The sequence below is a fragment of the Hippopotamus amphibius genome, chromosome 14 (genome assembly GCF_030028045.1).
Source record: "Hippopotamus amphibius kiboko isolate mHipAmp2 chromosome 14, mHipAmp2.hap2, whole genome shotgun sequence".
NCBI lineage: Eukaryota > Metazoa > Chordata > Mammalia > Artiodactyla > Hippopotamidae > Hippopotamus > Hippopotamus amphibius.
Window position 1 is genome coordinate 43,540,624 of NC_080199.1, and position 9,949 is coordinate 43,550,572.

Sequence of the window (9,949 nt, forward strand, 5' to 3'; positions counted from 1 at the left end):
AAAGCAGATATGCACTGAAGAGGACAGATTTAATAAAGAAAGGGTTAAGACATGAGAAATAAATGGAAGACCATTGATAATCAATCATGGTGTTCTTTCCTACTAAGCCTGGACAAGACCTCAACATCCTTCTCAACAAGTACTCCAGGCAGCCAATACCAATTGATCAGAGTTGGCATGTGAGTTGAAAACCTATTTATCATCTCTGCCCTCAATTTCATTTTCAACACAGTTGCCAAACTTGTCTTTCTAACATTCCATTCCCCTACTAAAATCCTTCCTTAACTTGACATTGCCTTTAGGTTGAAATACAAACTCTTGAATATATCATGGAATGCTAAAATGGTCTCTGCCTATCTCTTCAGCCTCAATGCCAATCCTACTCTCCCAAATACACTTCAACACAGAGACCTGCACATAAACTTACACACATACACACACATACATCAAAACGGAGACATATACACGTCACCAGGTACTTTAATATACATTCACAAACACACATACATGTCTGCACTCAACTCAAATAATAATGATAATTTTAAAATTCTTCTGAATCTTTCAACAGTTGCACTTATTGTTGCCTCTGTCTATTTCACTCTCTCATCATCCTCCCCACATTTCAAGTTGTATAATTCCTATTTAGCCTTTCTGACAAATCTTTTCCTTAACTACTGGGCTGAGTTAAGTGCCCAAGATGCCTCTTTTATATTACTTAAAAAAAATACATTAGCACTCAGTGTGTCCTACTGTCATGGTATTGACTAGATAATATTTTTAATAATGGCTTAATTGTCTCTCTCCATGGAGAATAAATGTGGGATAATTGATTTCTTGTTTTTTTAGTGCTTAGAATTTGTTTACTATAAGTAAACATTCACAAGTTATTTGTTTTATTGATTGGCACATATTTGTTTCAGTATTTTATAGTTAATATACTAATATACGTTTGACTTGAAGAAGAGCCAATGTTCTAGTCCAGGTGTGAGGGCTACAATTCCCACTTGTTTAGTGGAGATCAGTCTTTATTCTGAGGCCCACCCAAATTATGGAGGGCAAACTGCTTTATTCAGATTGCACAAATTTAACGGTTACTATTACCCAAAACCATCCTCACAGAAACATTTATAATAATATTTGTAATATTTAGAACCAAATATCTGGGCACCAGGGCCCAGTCAAATTTACACATAACTTTAACAATCACATAAACTTTTCTAACTACTTGAAAACCTCATTAATCTCTAAAACTGAGTTTTCTCTTCTTTGTTTTCTTTGTCTTGTTTTTTTATCCTTTACATTTTTTTATCTTGTTGTTATTATTAATCACAACATTGTTAGTTCAGCCAAGAATTAGATAATATATATATAGAGAGAATAAAGCACCTAGCAAAGTAGTCTATGATATATGTTTTATAAATGGGGGTAATGGAAACCAGGTCTAATTACTTCCTTTTTCTCCCTCAGAGTTTCTGAGGTTGAAGATTCGAAGATTGAAAAGGCAAATGTTAATGATTAGCTTATATGAATAATTATAATGGGTCAGAGTGTGTAGTTGTTTCCTTTTTTTTTTTTTTTGTGGTTGTTCCTTTTATTTGCTTACTTTGTAGAAGGAGAAGAAAAACAATGCATGAAGTTAAGAATCTTTGAAATATTGTGTTATGAATAAAATATTTTCATTTTCAGAAGAGTAAAAATGTTTCCCTGCATAAAATGACTCAATTACAATACTCTAAGTTTCAGGAGTATATTAACTATCCTAGAACCCTTAAGAAATATTTAATGTGATATTGCTTTCAATATACTATATTATTTGTACTTTATTTTTCTTTTTTTGGTGACTAACCATGTGAAAATAAACTGCATATCTTATATAATTCCATGCCTGTTGCTTAACACAGAATGGACAATACAGAAATGTTTGATAGCAAGTAAATATTAATTAATGGAAGGACTGTCAAATAATTTACAGTTAAAGATTCATTCATTTCTAAGCCCTAATGTCAATATGCAATCATCATAATGTCCATTAGCTTACTCATAAACTGATAAAAACAATATAGTAAATGATGATACAATCTCAGACAAAATTCAGAATTCAGTGTAAAAACAAAATGATCAGTTTGGTGGCTTAATTTAGATGGTGTCCATGTTGGTAATATTCAAATATCTATATCATTAATAATATGATATAGGCATATGACATTCCTCTCTTTTGTAGGAACTAATTGAAAATCATACACTTTTTATTGTTTTTATTTTTCTGTTTGTTTTATTGAAAGGTTATATTTCCATAGGCAATTATGACTATTAAATTCTGGTATCTACAAATTAAAATTATAGCATTAACAGGGTTTGTTGGGGACTCTAATTTCATGTTATACTAATAAACCTGGCTGCCACTCAAATTTGCAAATACCCTATGGCTCTTGAGTACCTGCTGATAGTTGGAATTACTGAATTTTCAAGGAGGGTACTTTAAATTTCAATGTAAATGATTTCCTCATGAACAAAGAGGGATTTATGAGTACTTTTGTCAGCCTTGACTACTTTGACCTCAAAACCAGGATTCAGGGAAGCCCTATGTACTTAGAATGAGAAAGCCTCCAAATCAAACTCCCTAGAGGGCTTGAAGAATGAACACTCAAGGGACTAAGTCCTTCCATCTCCACATTAAAATGGGTCAAGAGTAAATCCTGGTTGTTTACAGATAAGGCAGCAACTTTTCAGGATGCTGCCTCTATTTGCAAGTCTTAGAAACATACACTTTCCTATATACCTCTAAGGCATATTTTGTCCAATTTGCACAAAAACCCCAGACTCACAGGGATTCGCAATCTCCCACAAACTCATTGAGATACAGATTGGCATGTCTCCTTCTATATCTGCATTTTTCCATCTCCTTCCAATTATGGAATCACAGTAGGTCATAAATAATCCCCCATGTCCCTAGAATCTTCTCTGAACAGTTCCATCACTTTCTTTGTCACACAGAAACCTTGCTCTCCCCTGAGATCTCTGATTATTCTCCTTCAATTTTCTCAAGAGGTGCCTGTTTTCTCTACCTCTGACCACACAAAAAGTGTAAGTAGCCTACTGGCTCCTTGTTTGTTACTTCTAGAACATTCCTCTTCCTTCCATCCTCCAACTTCGCAGCATTGAATTTCAAGTTTTTTTACTGATAACTACAAGCATTGAATAACCTGAAAGCCATGCTCATTTCTGTCTATCACATCCCTCTAGTACCCTGATTGCTCACTCCTAACAACCTGCAGAAGCTATTAATCCTACCACCTTTTCCACTGTTACTCATCCCACTAACATCATCTTCCATTCCTACCCAGCTTAAAATTCATAGTCAATCACTGTATTCTCAACTTTAAAAAATGCACAACATGAGCGTTGTGAGTTAAATTTTATTTGGGGCAAAATGAGACTGCAGCCCAGGAGACAGCATTTCAGATAGCTCTGAGAAACTGCTTCAAAGAGGCAAGGGGAAGGTCAGTATATATGTGATTTTGGTGAAGAGGGAGTACATGCAATCGAGCACATATTTCTTTGCAGGTTTCTGCTTCATGAGAAGCAGTTGTCACCAGGAAGGATTTTAGTGCTTTCTGAGGAGAAACAAGAACTGAGCTCATAAAATCAGCTCCTGAAAATATCTAACTGTCTGAAGACCTGTTCTGACAGTTTTTCCCAGAGCACAGAGTGCCTCATTTCTGCTCTCCACCCTGAACTCCTTTTGATTTTGGATGCAGGCAGCAGTAAGTGGCAGCTTGCCGCAAACAGCAGAGAGTAGTAGCTGAAAGCAAGATCTAAGTTCCTGGACTGGGAGCCCTTACCACTGGACCACAGGGGTCAGCAGCTAGGGCCTGGGTCTCTAGTTCTTGCCTGTCTTATCAAGAATTAATTTAGGTGAGGAGGCAGAAGGTAAAGAGAAAAAATAAAAGTTTATTGAAAAAGCAAAGTACATGCTGAAAGACACACGGGCAAACTTAGGGAGAGAGAGTCCCCAGAGTTGAACCTTTGGGGAGTTTAAATCCTTTATAAGGGGGAAGACTTCAGGATGTTCGTCTTCTTTTTGGCCAATCATATTGTTTTGATCCCATCACAAAGGCCGCTGGGAGGGAGATAGAAAGACTTACTATGGTCTGGCATCCCCTGCCTTTTTGACTCCATGAAGGCTTTTATGCATGTGTAAGTGTCTCCCTTGTCCCAAGAATGGGGAGTGTATGAGCTCTTGATCTTTTAACAGGGTTTAGCCCCTCTCCATCCCTGCCATAAAAGTGTCCAAATGTATGGTTATCCACCCTATTCCTGCTGTTGTGCCATGCATCAAGATGCTGATCTCAAAATACAGACAGGAGTCTGGTTATAAATATATAGTTTGGAGCTCAGTTGTCTCTTACCTCAGGAAATGTAAACAGGGAGCTGGTAATGAATGTCCAGCCTGGAGCTCATCTTCTCACCCCAGTAGATGTGAACAGGAGGCCAGTTGTAAACGCCTAACCTGGAGCCCAACTATCTCCTGCCACCCTTTCAGGGGGTGTTGAAAATAAGCACCTGCAGCAACACGTGATCTAATCCCTGCAGAGGTAGATGGCAAGTACCAATTTGTAGTTGATAGTATTCACTCCCTTGTGTACATCGTCATTACCCTTAACCTTCTTTGCCTTTTAAAACTGTGTCATCAAGAACATGTTTACTTAAAAAAATGCACAAAGTCAGAGTCACAAGCTGAGTTTATTTGGGGCAAAATGAGGACTGCAGCCTGGGAGACAGCATCCCAGATAGCTCTGAGAAACTGTTCCAAAGAGGCAGGGGGGGAAATTAGTATATATGTAATCTTGTTAAAGGAGAAGTACATGCAATCAAACACATATTTTTGTAGGGGGTTTCTGTTAGTCACAAGGAGTAGATGTCACCATGTAGGGACTTATTGGTTTTCTAGAAATGAGGAGATGCAAGGGTTGGGCTCATAAAATAAGCTCCTGAAAATATCTAACTATCTGAAGACCTGTTCTGCCCATTTTCCAAAGCACAGAGTGCCTCATTCCTGGTCTCCACCCTGAATTCCCTTCAGGGGATGTTAAAAGTCAGCAGCTGCAACCAATGGTGTGATTTAATCCTTGTAAAGGTAGATGGCAAGTCCCCAAGGCAAGTGCCAATTTGTAGTTGACAAACACAACCCTGGGTAACTCTTCTTAAATCTCAAAACCACCAACTTTCTATCTTCTCCCTCTGATCTATATACTTTTTGTGAAATTGTGATTTATAGTAAGAAATATATATGTGATCTTTATCCATGGTTCCTTGTTTTACAGCTTCCAAAACCTTGGAATTTCCTGAGGAATAAAAGCAATGGGAACATCTTTTATTATAAAATTCAATCTCTTTTTGTTAGTTCCTGAAATTGCTTCAGACCAAAGCGGTGAAATGGGTCATTTGTTATTCATGATCAGCCCCTTTCCACCACAACTGGGTTTATCTTAATAGGTGAGCTTTGGAAAGCACCTGAGTATGGGAGCTGCCTATTAGGAAAACCAACCACGTGATTAAAAGATTAGAACTTTTGAGTCCCACTACCCAGACCTCTGAGAAGGGGAGAGGATCTGGAGTTTGAATCAATTGCCAATGGCCAATGATTTAATCAAAATATGCTTATGTAATGAAGCCTTCATAAAAACTCAAAAGGACTGGGTTTGGAGAGCCTCTGGGTTGGTGAATGTGTGTAGAGATGAGAGAGTAGAACTCTCAGAGAGAGCATGGATGCACTGCACACTTTCCCCATACCTTGCCCTATGCATCTCTTCCATCAGGCTGGTCCTTAGCTATACTCTTTTATAGTAAGCTGAAAATCTAGTAAGTAAAATGTTTCTCTGAGTTCTGTGAGACTTTCTAGCAAATTAACTGAACCCAAGAAGGGGATCTTTGGAACTTCTGATCTATAGCCATCTGTCAGAAGTACAGGTGACAACTTGGATTTGTGACTGGCATCCAAAGTGTAGAGGAAGACAGCTGTTTTGTGGGACTGATCCTTAACTCTTGGATGTGACACTGTCTTGGGGTGGATAGTATCAGAATTGAGTTGAATGATTGAACATTCAACTGGTGGTAGAGAATTGCTTGGTGGTTTGATGGAAACCCTTCTTTCCCCAACACACACTGGAGTTGGTGACCAGAACCTTTATCTTGTTTAGAAGTAGTTTTTTTTTGTTTTTGTTTTTTTTAAGCCTCAAGACTTAAAACAGACTCTGGTCTCTTACATTGTGATCTCCATGTTATGCTCTTCCCTACTTCCCTTCTTCATTTAAAGGAAACTACACTGATCCCTTGGTTTAAAAATAAATAAGGTTTAGACAGGAAGGCAACACTTGAATTTCATCAACACCTGAGGCATTTTGGCATTTTTACTTTGTTGGAACAGAAATTCTAAAGGGAAATTTCTTCAAATTTTTCAGGCTATGGTATCCATCTCCTGCTAAGATTCCTATGTCAGTAACTGGTTGTAACTGATTAAATATAGAAAACAAGAAAAAGTTTGTCTTCTTTCAGCTGTACAAGTTTGCAAATAGCTGGACTCTTAGTCAATGTATATTATGATGGTGATAGAGTAGGTGAATTCTCCTTTTCTGCATTTGGGCTGTCTAGCTCTAGATTGACTTCATCTTATTCTTTATACATGTGAAAAATAGAAAGAATCTAAGTTCCTGACTAATACTTCAGGACTATCTTAAAAACAATTGCTAAAACTTGTATGCATCACTTGTGATAATATTCCTATTGAAATAAGTCAGTTTTATTACCTCTTATAGCTGCAAGAGTGCTAGGAAATGTAGTCTTGATTTTAGGCAGTTATGTGTATGGCTATATATTAATTTGTCATTATAAAATTGGATAACATATATTGAAGAAAAATAATCTGACTCTGCCTAATGTTTTTTTGGAATGTCTAAATTTATCATTTATTAGATACAGAGCCTTTGAGAATTTACTTAACCTTTGCTAAACTCAGGTTTACAGCTTACAAAATAGTTAAAGTAATAATTCAAAGGAATTTATTTCAACATATATAGTGTCAATTAATGTGAAATGTCCATATAGGTAAGTATGTATTTCCATATAACCTCACACCATTTATATAAAATAATTATTCCATCCCTCAAATGCGATTATATGTATATACAATAACCCCAGTCTTATACACAGGTTTTTCCAATTCCAACTCATAAAGATGGATAAAGATGACACCCAAATCCCTGGTTAAAGGAAAAATATATATTATATCTTATATAAAAATTTTATTATATAACCTTTACTGGGATCTCTATTTCATATTCATATGGAAACACATAATTTCAGTTTCTAAACAATCCCATTCACCATTGCAACAACAAAAAATAAAATACCTAGGAATAAACCTAACTAAGGAGCTAAAAGATGTGTACTCAGAAAACTATAAGACATCAATGAAAGAAATCAAAGACGACACAAACAGCTGGAGAGATATACCATGTTCTTGGAATGGAAGAATTAACATTGTGAAAATGGCTATATTTCCCAAAGCAATCTACATATTCAATGCAATCCCTATCAAATTACCAATGGCATTTTTTACAGAACTAGAACAAAAAAAAATCCTAAAATTTGTACAGAAACACAAAAGACTTTGAATAGCCAAAGCAATCTTGAGGGGAAAAAATGGAGCTGAAGGAATCAGACTCCCTGACTTCAGACTATAGTACAAAGCTACAGTAATCTAGACAATGTGATACTGTCACAAAAGCAGAAATATAGATCAATGGAACAGGATAAAAAGCCCAGAGATAAACTATGGTCAACTAATCTATGACAAAGGAGGCAAGGATATACAATGGAGAAAAGGCAGCCTCTTCAATAAGTGGTGCTGGGAAAACTGGACAGCTACATGTAAAAGAATGAAATTAGAACACTCCTTAATACCATACACAAAAATGAACTCAAAATGGATTAAAGACCTAAATGTAAGCCAGACACTATAAGACTCTCAGAGAAAAAACATAGGAAGAACACTCTTTGACATAAAACACAGCAAGATCTTTTTTGACCCACCTCCTAGAATAATGGAAATAACAACAAAAATAAACAAGTGGGACCTAAAGTAATTTAAAAGCTTTTGCACAGCAAAGGAAACTATAAACAAGACAAAAAGACAACCCTCAGAATGGGAGAAAATATTTGCAAATGAATCAACAGACAAAAGATTAATCTCCAAAATATATGAACAGTTCATGCAGCTCAATATCAAAAAAACAAGCAGCCCAGTCAAAAAAATGGGCAGAGGATCCAAGGCACTGACCATGGTGGGGAGCCAGCTGGAAACTGTGGGGAGCATTTTCTCCCGGATGCAGGATCTGATTCAGGCTGGGGTGTTGAAGGAGAAGCCACTCTGGTTGGACATATATAATGCCTTCCCCACACTGAGGGAGCCAGAGGCCCTGCTTGCGATACTGCAAAGCTAAATCTTCCGTCCAGGACATCTTGTACCATGAGGATTGGATTAGAGTGAAATTTTATTCAACCTGTGGACCTGGTCAAAAAGCTTTTGATCTGTTCAATCCAAACTTCAAGTCTACCTGTCAGTGGTTTGTGGAGAAGTACACTGAGCTACAGAAATGTGGAGAAACAGATGACAAGAAGTTATTTGTGGAAGCAGGGAAGGTTTACTGGCAGAAGGTGTCATTTTAAGATGAGTAGGAGAAGCAAGGACTCAACAGTCACATTTCCCAGAAATCTGAACCCATGGGTGTGGAACCCCAAACTGCATTGGAGGAGAACCAGTCTCTGAAAGAAGTTCCACAGGCCCAGCATTTGGAGGCACCTGGAGAACAGTCAAAAGGCCTCTCACCTCCTTGAAGAACTTGTATACTGTGTATACTGACATCCAAATTGGATTCACTACATGAGTGTTGTACTATTTTTAACAGTTGGACTGTGTAAATGTTTCTTGATCTCTAAGGCATCATGTTTGCCTTCTTTTAGTTCCCACCCCTAGGTTGTCATAAAGCTCTGTATCATGGTTTGAAGAAACAGTTATGTGAACTTTTATGTTAGGGCAATATTAAACAAAGAATTCCTGGTACTTATAAAGTAAATTTACTTTAAAATTGAAAAGAAAAAAAAAAAAAGGGCAGAAGACCTAAATAGGCATTTCTTCAAAGAAGACATACAGATGGCCAGGAGGCACATGAAAAGCTGCTTAACACCAATACTTATTAGAGAAATGCAAATCAAAACTACAATGAGGTATCACCTCACACCAGTTAGAATGGGCATCATCAGAAAATCTACAAACAATAAATGCTGGAGAGGGTGTGGAGAAAAGGGAACTTTCTTGCACTATTGGTGAGAATGTAAATTGATACAGCCACTATGGAGAACGGTATGGAGTTTCCTTAAGAAACTAAAAATGGAATTACTATATGACCCAGCAATCCTGCTCCTGGACATATACCCAGAAAAAAACATAATTCAAAAAGTCACATGCACCCCAATATTCATTGTAGCACTATACACAATACCCAGGTCATAGAAGCCACCTAAATGTCCATCAACAGATGAATGGATAAAGAACATGTGGTACATATATACAATGGAATATTACTCAGCCATAGAAAGGAACAAAATTGGGACATTTATAGAGACATAGATGGACCTATAGACTGTTATACAGAGTGAAGTAAGTCAGAAAGAGAAAAAAAAATCATATATTGACACATATACAATGAATCTAGAAAAATGGTACAGATTAACCATTTTGCAAGGCGGAAATAGAGACACAGAGGTAGAGAACAAACATGGACACCAAGGGGAGAAAGCAGGGGTGGGGGAGGTTGGGGTGGGATGAATTGGGAGATTGGGATTGCCATATATACATTACTAACAAGAAAAAAATATCAATTTGTACACT

General features: G+C 37.0%; 1 pseudogene; it reads left to right on the forward strand.

Annotated features, from left to right (window-relative positions):
* Positions 1–8,339: 8,339 nt before the first annotated feature.
* Positions 8,340–8,895, forward strand: LOC130836015 (28S ribosomal protein S23, mitochondrial-like; annotated as a pseudogene).
* The last annotated feature ends 1,054 nt before the right edge of the window (positions 8,896–9,949 follow it).